This window comes from Leptonychotes weddellii, chromosome 1 (assembly GCF_054177405.1).
Source record: "Leptonychotes weddellii isolate Sample4059 chromosome 1, ASM5417740v2, whole genome shotgun sequence".
NCBI lineage: Eukaryota > Metazoa > Chordata > Mammalia > Carnivora > Phocidae > Leptonychotes > Leptonychotes weddellii.
The window spans coordinates 116,733,020-116,745,212 of record NC_138369.1 but is presented as its reverse complement, the minus strand read 5'-3'; positions in this window follow the sequence as shown (position 1 = coordinate 116,745,212).

Below are 12,193 nucleotides of genomic sequence, written 5' to 3'. Positions count from 1 at the left end.
TCTGCCTCCGGCTCAGGTCATGATCCCAGGGTCCTGGGATCGAGTCCCACATCAGGTTCCTTGCTCCGCGGGGAGGCTGCTTCTCCCTCTGCCTGCTGTTCCCTTGCTTGTGCTCTCTCTCTGACAGATAAATAAATAAAATTTAAAAAAAAAAAAGAAAGAAAGAAAGATATGGTCAACACGGATTTAGTGAGCACCCACTATGTGCCAGGTACCGCATGGGGCACGGGGATTCCAACAGTGCACAAGGCCAGTCCGCAGGAAGCTCAACATCAGGGATCCCTTAGCTCCAACAGGAGGACCTAGAGAGACCAACCTTTTTTTTTTTTTTAACCCCCTTAAAAGCCATCTCCCTCCCCGCAGGTAAGCATACTGCTCAGGATCCCCAGGGTGGAAGGCAAAAACCTCCAGTTTAAAAATTACCCCGGTGACAAAACCGGAGCATTTAACTCTTGCTTAACTTTACTGACTTTTTTTTTTAAAGTAAAAATATCCAGGGGTGGCTGGGTGGCTCAGTCAGTTAACTGGTGGGGTCTCAGTTTTAGCTCAGGTCATAATCCTAGGGTCTTGGGATCCAGCCCCACATGGGGCTCCGTGCCCAGAGGGCAGTCTACTTCAGGATTCTTGCTGTTCCTCTGCCCCTCCCCACCCCTACAAATAAATCTTAAAAAAAAAAATTTTTTTTAAATAGAAGTAAAAAAAATCATTAGGAAGTGCACACTGCCGACTAGACACATGACTTCACCTCTTTGTGTCTACCTTCTCCAGCTTAGCTTCACAGTGGGCAGCCACACATGCAAAACTTTCTCCCCATGCTTATCCTAATGGGGGGTGTGAGCAGATCCAACTGTGCTGGATCCAAACAGATTTATTTTCAGTACTAAGGAGAATTTATAGAGAAGCAACCGTGCTGTTGTAACGGACTAATATAATAAACATATTTTATGATTTCTATCCTAAAGTTTTATAAACAACAAACCGTAGTTAGAATGTATGCTTTTTGGGTATATGTAGGTGTGTGTGTGTGTGTGTGTTTGTGTTTGATTTGCACACTAATGTAATAAAAGAAATACAGAGTTTAAGCTTTTCAGACCGGTTCAGTTGACTAGCTTGAAAAGTTTAAACTCTTCTTGCAAAACTTGTATCAAGAGGAATATCACTGAGTTAACTCCTACTCTTTAAAATCAACTAACTACTAAATGCAATGTGCTATCCTGGATTTGAACCTGAGACAGAAAAAGGATGTTAGTGGGAAAAACAGTCTGGAGCTGAGTTACCAGGAATATACCAACATTGATTTCTTTGTTATGTCAAAGGTACGTGGTGATTTAAGATGTTAATATTAGAGGAAACTGGGCAAACAGTATATGAAAGCCCTCTGTTCTATCTTTGCAATTTCTGTGCAAATCTGACATGATTCCAAAATTAAAATTGTATTAAAAACTAACCAAAAATAAATAAATAAAAGTTACCCAGGTGATTCTAATGTTGTCATCCTGGAACCAACCTCAGAGTACTACTAGTGAAGCGGTTTGTTGCCAGTTCTTTACAATCTTGAAAAACTATAAATTAAGTAATGGTTCAATAATAAGAAAAAGTTTTAATGATGTCAGGATAGTTCATATAATAATATTTACACAGACATTCAAAATCCTATTTTCAATTACTCTTTAAAGTCTGGGGGAATTCTCATAATGAAATGATACTTGGGAAAAAAAAAAACAAGAAAGTTTTATATTCATTATATTCCTTTATTCATTCATTTATATTACATAAAATATATACAGAGAGGGAAAAAAATAAAAGATTGGAAGAAAATTGGCCAAAACAAGAACACTGATATCTATTATCTTAGAGTGACATTTTTATTTTCTATCTTCTATTTTTAACTTCTCTGAGTTTTCTGAGTTCTCTATAAAATGAATGTGTATTGCTCTCATTATCACAAAAAAAAGAAAAATCACCTCTTGAAATAACCACCAGCCAGGAATTATCATTCCTTCCGAATCACCAGACTCACAAAAAGCAGAAGACTGTGGCAGCAGAAATACAGGCCTCTGTCTCCATTGTGGGCCTAGAGTATCCACAATCCCTTGGCTTCTGGGAGGCAGGACGTCATGAAATAAGTTTGATGATCCTCATTTTACAGATGAAGAGATAAAGGCTCAGAAAGCTCCGTTCGCTTGTTAATCAAAAAATTCTTACAAAGCCCATTAGCCAGGCATTCAAGTGTGACCAGGTCTCAGCCTCTCCCCACCGGGATCCCAGGGACCAGGGATTCGTCATTCAGGAATTCGCTCACAGCTAGAGAGTGGCAGAGCCAGACTGTGGATCCAGGTCCTTCTGGTTTCAAATTCAGACTCCTTTTTGCAGGAACGCTGCTCTTCCCAGCTACGTGCGCAAGGTAGACTAGACCACTTCCGGTCTAGCACGGGGGGCCCCCTAGGCAGGCAGAGAAGGATACAGCCACACTGTTGAGGTTCTCTTATCTTCAGCTTATCTTTGCAATCCCTCCGTGCCATCACTGCACCATCCCCAGTGGGCCATCAGAAGTCCCACTCCCCATATACAAACCAAGAGTGACAGCGGATCTCCACCTCTCATTAGAGAGTAGAGGAGAGCTTATGAGCAAAAAGAATAGGAGTGTGTCATCACGTCACTCCAGTTTCAAAAACTTTCCAAGCGTTCCCCCACTGCCTACTGACATGGTCATTCAAGGCCCTGCATGACTTGTGCCGGGCTTCCTCTCCGCCCTTCCCGCCATGCCCTTCCCCTCTCTGTGCGCCTTGCACTTCAACCCGTCCACTTACTGGGCTACACGTCTGTGTTGGCTCCATGGCTTTGGGCAGCTGACTTAATATCATTAGGCTCCATTTCCACATGTATATAAGGAGAATAATATTATTTCATCAGAATCTATTAAGAGTTAAATAAAATGCTTGCCAGTGAGCACTTAGTAAAGGCCCAAATTAAAGTGATCTGTAATGTTAAATCTATTGCTATTATTATGGTTGTTATTGTTGTGAATCCTTTGGTTTTTTATTTTCTCCTCCCATATCTTTAGTTGTACTTTGTTCCTTTCCGAATTGCCTTTTATCTTCTTCCTCTTCTTCCTCCTCATAACTTCAATCTAAGCCATTCAAATTCCAGCTCCTTCCCGAAAGTCCTATGGGGCAGTCCTAGCCCATAGCAAACATTCCCTTCTCTGAACCTTTTTTGTACTGATAACAATTCCTTTTGGTACTGATAATTACAGAATAAACTAGTAGTTAAATGTTCAGGCTCTGGTGCCAAAATACCTGAATTCAGTTCTCTGCTCTACTATTCACTAGCTACAGGCAAACTACTTCACCCAGAGTTGGTGTCCCACCTCATCAGCTGTCCTGGAGAAACGCCATCAGACTCATTCCTACTACCCCCACCTGCATCTGCTGGATATTGTGGCTGGGCTGTCCAAGTCTAGTCCCCAAGCCCTGCTGTAGGTCACAAGAGATTTTAGGGATTGCATTGCCCAGATATATTACGGATAGTTGGATATTCAGAGCCTGGGAATCCCCAATCAAAAACAGCCACAAGACCTTTGAAATCTTGTAGTCAAAAGTCAATCACAAACTTGCAGTGCAGGTCCTAAATCGAAAACTGTTATATTATAATAAAACAGCCTCAGTCTGCAGTATAAGAAAGGCCTACAGGCTTTACTTACATTAGAGGACAGTCTTGTTGACCAAAGAAAGCAAAATTAAATTAAAAATGGTTTCTGGCTGAAAAGCCTTGGTCTCATATGGGAGTCATTCATATCCCCTGCTAAGACATATATGTTTATGTCTTGCCTAAAGGTCCATGCACATAGTAGATATACAATATGTGCTAGTAATTGATTTATCAATTAAAATATGAGTTTTATTGGAAAAGGATAGCAAAATCGACACCTTTAATCCAATAATTCTACTTGTAGAAATTTCAGCTAAGAATACATTCACACTTATGGGGGGGGGAATTGAAAGTTTCACTATAATAGAAAAAAGACAGCCTTAACATGCATCAACAAAGGAATGAGTAAATGAGTTATGGTAACTCCACACCAAACAGCCATTTAAAAAATGCAGACACTCAAATACACACTGCCTTGGAAAACTCTCCAAGACATATTTTTCTAAATTTATTTATTTGACAAAGAGAGACACACAGCAAGAGAGGGAACACAAGCAGGGGGAGTGGGAGAACAAGAAGCAGGCTTCCTGCCGAGCAGGGAGTCCTATATGGGGCTCGATCCCAGGACTCTGGGATCATGACCTGAGCCAAAGACAGAGGCGTACCAACTGAGCCACCCAGGTGGCCCTTCCAAGACATAAAGTTAAAAAAAAAAAAAAAGCAAATTTCAAAAAAAGTGGGCATATTTCTTTTTATGTTTATTTTTTAAACCTCCAAATAAGTTATATTTGTAGGTAAAAGTGGTGAAAGGAAATTCAAAAGATACAGAGCACACTTCTGACCCCCACTTAACCTCTAAGAAGGGAAGGACAGTGCATGACTGTGTCTGGCAGGGAGGGCTGGAAGGGGTCGGGATAGAAGTATTCCTCGAATCTTTTACAATAATACTGAATTTGTGTATTACTTATATCAATAAAAAAGACAAAACTAGACTGTCTAAGGGGAGATAAAAAATTTAAATTTTGTTAGAAGTAATTGTTCTAGAAATGATGCAGTCAAAAAGATATTTGCCAAAGTCTGGCCACCAGATTAAAGAAACTGATTATTTCAAATCTCTTATTTGCCTCTCTCTCTCCTCCCCAGCAACCCCCCTCCCCCGCCCGTGTGTGTGTGTGTGTGTGTGTGTGTGTGTGTGTGTGTGTGTGTGGTTTAAAGGTTGCCTTCCTTCAGGTCATTATGTTTACACTGCCACTTCACTCTGCCTTATCTGAGAATAAATTCCTTTGCTAATGTGTTTTTAAAAATTAGAAAGTTTCCTTACTTAAAAGGCACCAATCAACGGGATTGACTTTGTTAACAAATGTGCTGAGCAAAATCCGATTTGGGTGGGATGGCAGGCCCAGGAAGTGAAAAATTAGCATCACATGGCATTTCAGAACACGACAGTAGTCACTGAACAGATTTTCCTTCATCTTTCCAAAGGAGAGTCTTCCAGGACAGAAGTTGCCTAATTGTCTCAGGACACTCAGGTGAAGCCAGGCTGCGTTCCCCTGCCCTCCTCCTCATTGTTCCCTTGAACACTCACCTGCCCACACCTCAGCAGTTTACCTGCAGCAGCTTAGAGAGCGAGCCCCGGGGGCTGTTTCTCCAAGTCAGCATGCCGCATCATGCTCTGAGACCCTAAAGAGGCTTTGCGGTATCATAACTTTCAGACAGACAAGCTGCTAAGGTAAACAGGAGGGGAGAGCCACATCGGGCCACACACCTAAAAGACACCTACATTTCAACCATGAGCACATGTCAGATGGTTGAAGATGGACTGAAATAAATAGTCCCGGGCCATCAGAAGTCCCACTCCCCATTTCTAAACAGGTTTCTCTCCTCTTCTGCTTCCTCAAAAACACCAGTAATCAGACATCAACAGTCTCAGAGATCTCAAAAATTCAGGGACCACAGCAAAACTCCCAGACTAGGAATGGTGCAGGACATCCAGGAGGAAATACGCCACCAACCAAAAAACATCCAGCTGGTTCACAGAATCGCGAATGATAAAGATCAGGAAATGTGTTCCAGATAGCAAGAGACAGTAACACTTCCAGAAGGATGTTTGAGCAGTTTTTTGCAGAGGTTAGTTTTACAAAGCCTTTTCATCTGTCAGATAAGTTCTAAACATCGAAATAGGAGTTTGAGTCCAGAATTCAGGAAGAGGTTAGTGATACACACAATGGAGATATGTGGCTATGTCTCTCCAGTGCAAGAGAAGATTGGCAATTATCTAGATAAATCAGGTTTGAAAATCTGAGTGAGGCCGCCTTACTGATTAACAGACTTCTAACTCTAGACCTGCTTTTAAATCTGTGTCTTGGATTAGATTGCTCAGTGAGAGATTATTTGCTCCATTGTGTACCGTCCGAAATAAACAGGAGCACAGAGGAGACGGAGTGTATTTTGCTTTTCCTCTCTTGGGATTTTTTTCAGAGCAAAGTGAAGTCAGATTTGGGGGACTGGTTGGCATCTGCTCTCCCCTCACCCCCAAATAGAAATCTCTATACGGTCCCTCTTGACGAAATTTGGGGCCAACTCTCTGAACATTCTTTCTGTGACAAATGCTAAGAGAACACGCTGGCCTTTTCCTGTAACAATTCCTACACTAAACCTCCCTTTTAAGTGTAAGACCTGGAATGAAACCGGGAACGTGAATCTGAGAACACTGGGCTATTAGATTTCCATGTCGGTCTGTTTCTGGCTTGATTTGATTAAAGTCCACTCAGCCTATACATGCAACGTCTTACTTTCTCATTCTTCCACCACAGTTTAATCCTTAATTTCCTCTACTGCTGGAATGCTTCATGCTGAATGATTGGATTAAACTCTAGCACTTGGGGATGTACCTACGTCAGCGTGGTGGTCCCCGTCTCCTTTAATTGATAAGTGGCTTTTCCGCATGTATCGATATTAAATGTTGCCTCGTCCTTACTTTTTTTAGTTAATACAAGCTATTTTCAAAGAAGACAGAATTTTGCAGAAGAGGGGCTTACTCCTTTCTCAGGGAGGGGAATGTTGGCAGCACAGCACTTACACTCACCTTTTTTTCTCTTCGGTTCAAAACAAACATTGCATTTATTCTTTGTCTCCAGCTCTCATGGACTTTTTGTCTTTTCTCTCCTTTAGATCTGTGTATGTTCACAACACCTGTCTCTCTGGGAAGCACATATCCCGTTTCTTCAGCTCACCAGAAGTAGACATATATATTATTTCCCTGAGGGTTAGAGAAAGCTATCAGAACTTGGCAACATATAAAGTAAATACCCACTAATTGCAATACATTCATTTAAATCAGGTCTTTATCCTCCTTAGGCATTGTAGTAGGTGGCTTCCTTTGAAGTCTTGTTGAATTTGTCCAAAATTACCTTGCCCGAGGCAGACGGCTGTTTGGAACATTTGTTCTGAACCAATCCCCAAAGCAGTAAATCTTAGCGTTGGTAACGGCTCACATGCCACAAAGAGGAAATGTCCTGGGTAGGGCATGGATCCAGGCTTAGATCCCCCATTATACACAAAGAAAAGAAAGAGAAAGGGAGAGATAACTGCACAACTCTCAGGGATATAATGCTATTGTACAACTCTGATGATGTTATAAACCACAAACCCTGTACATTATTGAAATACATAACCAAAAGCCAACCGGTGAATGTTTTCCCTCTTTTTTCTGCTGCATCCATACATGCATGCGTCTCTCATTTTAAAGTAATTGTGTCTGTGTTATTCATCTGTTTGTTTGCTTACTTGCTTGCTTTAGACACAAGGAGCTTAAACCCCTCATTATTTTTTAAACTCAACCTGGGAATTTTATTGTACCTGTAGGAGAGAATCATGCTCTATGGGCATGAAGATATCATACCTGTCATAGACTCTCATCATCTCCACAAATGCACTGATAATCTGATGCAAACAATCACACTCCGAGATCTTTGGACTTACTCAGCGCTTTGTTTAGGCTGTGTCACATACTTCGACCATGTACATAAAACAGCTTTCAAGTCTTTTCAGTCTGTTACAAGGTTTTGTGTCAATTATATCAGAAACTGCTCAGCAGTAGGCAAAGGAGCTACCTGACTTAGAGCAAATGACTCCCTAGTTAATTGTCCTGGATACCGCCTTGAGTCATGGCCTTCTTGAGGAAGGGGAGAATCGGAATCAGTTTGTGAAACATTTACACGTTATATGATTTAAGTGCCGTATGAAAGTACATCATGGGACCCTTAGGGTAATGACAACTCACTGGGATAATGCTCCAGTGATATCCCCATTTTGGGGTGATGGGGGATGAAGGAGAGTGAACAGCAGTTACAAACCTCATCACAATATAAAGCCAAAGGCATTAACTATGTTTTATCAAAATGAGGGAGGAAAACAAGAAGGAAGGTGACAGGGGAACCAATAAGCAGGTGACTTTACTCACGAAAAAGGAGGAAATCCCCCGGACTGTGGTGAAGGGCGGTGGTAAAGGGCAGCATGACAGCTGGGCCGGAGGCCAGGGGACTTATCGGTCCAGATGATAGCAGGCAGCAGACTCTGGAAGAAAGACTCAGAGCTGAACTTGATGGAAAACTGGATGTGCTTAAATACGCTGAGAAAAGATTGAGACGGGGAGGGCGTGAATATCAGTTGGTGTTAAATACCTAGAAAAGGTAAGCAAACTAAAAGTAAAACAAAAGGAAAATGAAATAATGAGAACTAGAAGCTTCAAAGAAAACAAAAAGCTATGAAAGATGCTATAAAAAGAAATAAGGGATATCTTTACCTCCTAGGGTGGTGTGATCTCCATGTTATGTTGTTAAGTTAAATGCTTCTGTTTTCCTAAAATACTCATTTGATTATACTAAAAATAAAACAAGGGGAGGGGCAGGTGGGTGGTGGGCAGCAAAAATTTAAAAATCAAAAACTGAAACAAGGGATAAATGAATCATAAAATTAAAAAATTTTTAAGGGTTACCTATAGAACAGGGGGCATAATAACTACATTTTTGAATATATATTGTTTTATAGGTTTGACTTTGGAACCCAGTTAATATTTTACGTAATTACTAAATAAAATGAAATTTTAAAATGCAATCCCTGAAAAATCAAAAGTAAGGTGAAACAAATGAACCTCACTGTGTGGCCCCCTGATGGCATAACCTGACAGAGAGGAACTGTTCCAAATGACTTTTACAACAGCCATTTGACCATATGTTCTTAGTAGGAAACACTCTAAAGATAACGGTGTTCTCTAATTATAACTGTTTTCAGTAATTATATTAGTAGTAATGGTGTTGGTATTGTTATTCTGAGAATGTTATATAATTATGTTGGTCTATTTGAGAACTGGAATTTTCAGTGTGAAGAGATAAATACGTAAGCTCAATGAGGTTCAGATAAACCTCTGAATATGAATTGAAAATATTAGCGCTTTTTGGGGCGCCTAGGTGGCTCAGACAGTTAAGGGGCTGACTCTTGGTTTTCGCTCAAGTCGTGACCTCAGGGTCCTGGGATGGAGCCCCACCTCAGGCTCCACACTCAGTGGGGAGTCTGCTGGAGATTCTCTCCTTCCTTCTCCCTCTGCCCCTCCTCTCCCCCGCTCATGTGCGCTCGCGCGCACACTCGCGTGCGCGCTCTCTCTCTCTCTAAAATAAATAAATAAATCTTAAAAAAAAAAAGAAAAGAAAATATTAGTGCATTTTTCCATTTGCATGGAATATCTTTTCCCTTTCATTCTGTCTGTGTCTTTAGGTCTGAAGTAAGTCCCTTGTGGGCAGCATATAAATGGGTCTTGTTTTTTATCCTTTCTGCTGCCCTATGTTTTTGGACCATTCATGTTTAAAGTAATTATTGGTAGAAAATATCAGTATGAACGCATGTGTATTTTACCATGTAAATAAATGTTTATACACACGCTCACACACATACACATATTTCCTAAATCTGTTTGTTGAAAAGGCCTAGAAAAAGCGACCAACCCTGTAGCAATAAGCACCACGAGGAACCAGACATACTCGCTAAACACTATTTCCCAATAAAATGGACCAGTGCTCTTTGGAGAGACGTCCAATTCCAGGGGTGGGGTGGGAAACGTACAAGATGATCCCGGAACGTCTTGCATACCAGAAAACAAAGAAACTATCAAAGATTACTGCGGTTATATCGAAAGGACGTGGGAGTCAACTCAACTTCACAGGCTGAAGAAGAGATGGTTTGAGCATCAATAGAGATAATAACTGCAATGGATGGAAATATGTCAAATATGGTATTAGCACAGTTCCATAAATGGAGTAATTATTAGAGCAATTACTCAGAAGCTCATTTACTGATGTCTCTCTCTCTCTTGAACTTCTGTAATGCCCATTGATTTTAACACTCATTTGATAATGAATAATATGCCACCTTATTTTATTTTCAATATAGTCTGACTTTGCGTGCCTCTTAGAAATGACTTATATTTTAAAAATAGAATCAATATATACATATGGTAGAAAAAAATCAAAACATGCCAAAAGGTATAAATAAAAGTAACTCTTTCCTTATTCACACATTCCTAACCTCCCATAATTATCCCCAATTGCCCAAAAAGTAACTATTATCATCTTTCCTATAGAACATTAAGAAAAAGTATGCTTATCTAAGCATACACACTATTTATAGACATCCTTTTCTTTAAAAAAAAAAAAATGCACAGGTAAGCTAACTCTAGATCTATTATTCTGCTTTTATTTAATCCCAAAAATATATCCTGAGGTTCTTTATATACCAATACATGCAGAGCTACCTAATTTTTTTTAATGTGTCCACAGTATCCCATTCATTATATGGATGTCCCATAATTTACCTATTTCCACATTGACGAATAGCTAGCCTTATTCCAGTTTTATTCTATTTGGTATTACTATCGAACTCTATTTATAGTTGATTTGATTATGAACTCTTCATCCAGGCATGAAGCCTATGTTATGTCTCTCTGCATCACACACTACAAGCACTAGAAACTAATGTGTGCAAAGGCTCCTTGAGAAATGCCCATAACCAGTTGGGTACGACAAATTTCCAAAGTTTTACTTTTGAGGTCAGTGAATAGATGCTAATAATTCACCATTGTTCCTAGGGTAAGCGAGGAGCTCTTTACAAGACTATAGACCATTTAACACTTCATAAATCAGAGCTAACACTTAAAATTACACTCAGAGGTGAAGAAACAGTCACCATAGTGAAGGAGGGCATAAGCTACTTTGTGCCCTGAAGATTTGGGTTGATTTTGTCCCTATGGATCTTGTTTCTCCTTAGGGCCATTAGATTGTGTTTGAAGGTGGTACACAGCACACTGTGTACCAACAACAACAAGGTGACTGTAGTCTCCCATGCTTTCCTCTTATACATCTTTGGAAAGCATCATTATAGTCAGCTTAAGGGCTTAGTCGAGCCTCGGGAACAACCAAATTCAATGAAGCCCCGGATGTGGAGCCTGTATCAGAGGTGGATACTCCCTGGCACATTAAAGGCTAATTCCCAGGACATTAAGGAAGTAAATAATGCAACAGACTAAATTTTAAGAATAAAACCATTCTATCAGATAAGACAGACTCTGCTTTTTTTCCCTACTTTTGAAGTAAAGGGTAAAAGCATTAAAGGTCAATTCAGAGGTCTTTAAAATGATGTATTTAAATAATAGGAAATATTAGGATCCAATTCCGTGGTCATTTGTAAGGTTATTTCTTTGAAATTTAAGTGGAGCTCCCTTCACACTCACTCATGCTCACACACACACACAAACAAGCATGCACACACAGGTGTGAGAAGTCCAATCACTCCAGGATTAGCTGTTCCTCAGAAAGCTCAGTAATGATCTGAAATCCGAAGCCCTACTTGAACTTTTCTACTAATTCAGTAATTACTGCTGTGCCTGAAATTGGCCCCTTTCCTGCAATTACTCAACATGCACTTTCAGTCAAAGAGGTTAACACCTGAATTTAGATTCTAATTAGCACCTAAGGTAGAATTTTTTGTTTAAAGCTTATTAAAATGGGGACTTTTCCCAGCATAAGATTTCACTAGTGTATACAGGTAAACACATGTTTTATGGATCAATCTGTTTCTGGTTATCTTAAAAACAACAGAGGGTAGAGGTGAAACCAAGATCAACATATCACCATTTAAGATACTAACCTCAGAATAAATCAAATTCAACCAATATCTGGAGTTGTCCAGATGGACAGACCCTCAGTACAGCCAAAGACCACTGTTTCCAAATCCCCATTTAAGTAAATGATTTATGTCAAAGGGAGATGTAAATAAATGGAGATAAAATAAATTAGCATTGGTATCATTGGCTTTCAGAGCTATTTCTATTTCCTTCCCCCCATTTTCCTAAGTACTAATATTTAAAAGATGGCAATAGCAAAAACTCAGAATTACGTGGGGGCAGGTGGTCTTGAATTCCTCAGGCAGCAATTAGTGTGAGTTTAACTTCAACCAGCAGTGTGTCTTCAAGTTAACTAGGTATCCTCTGCCA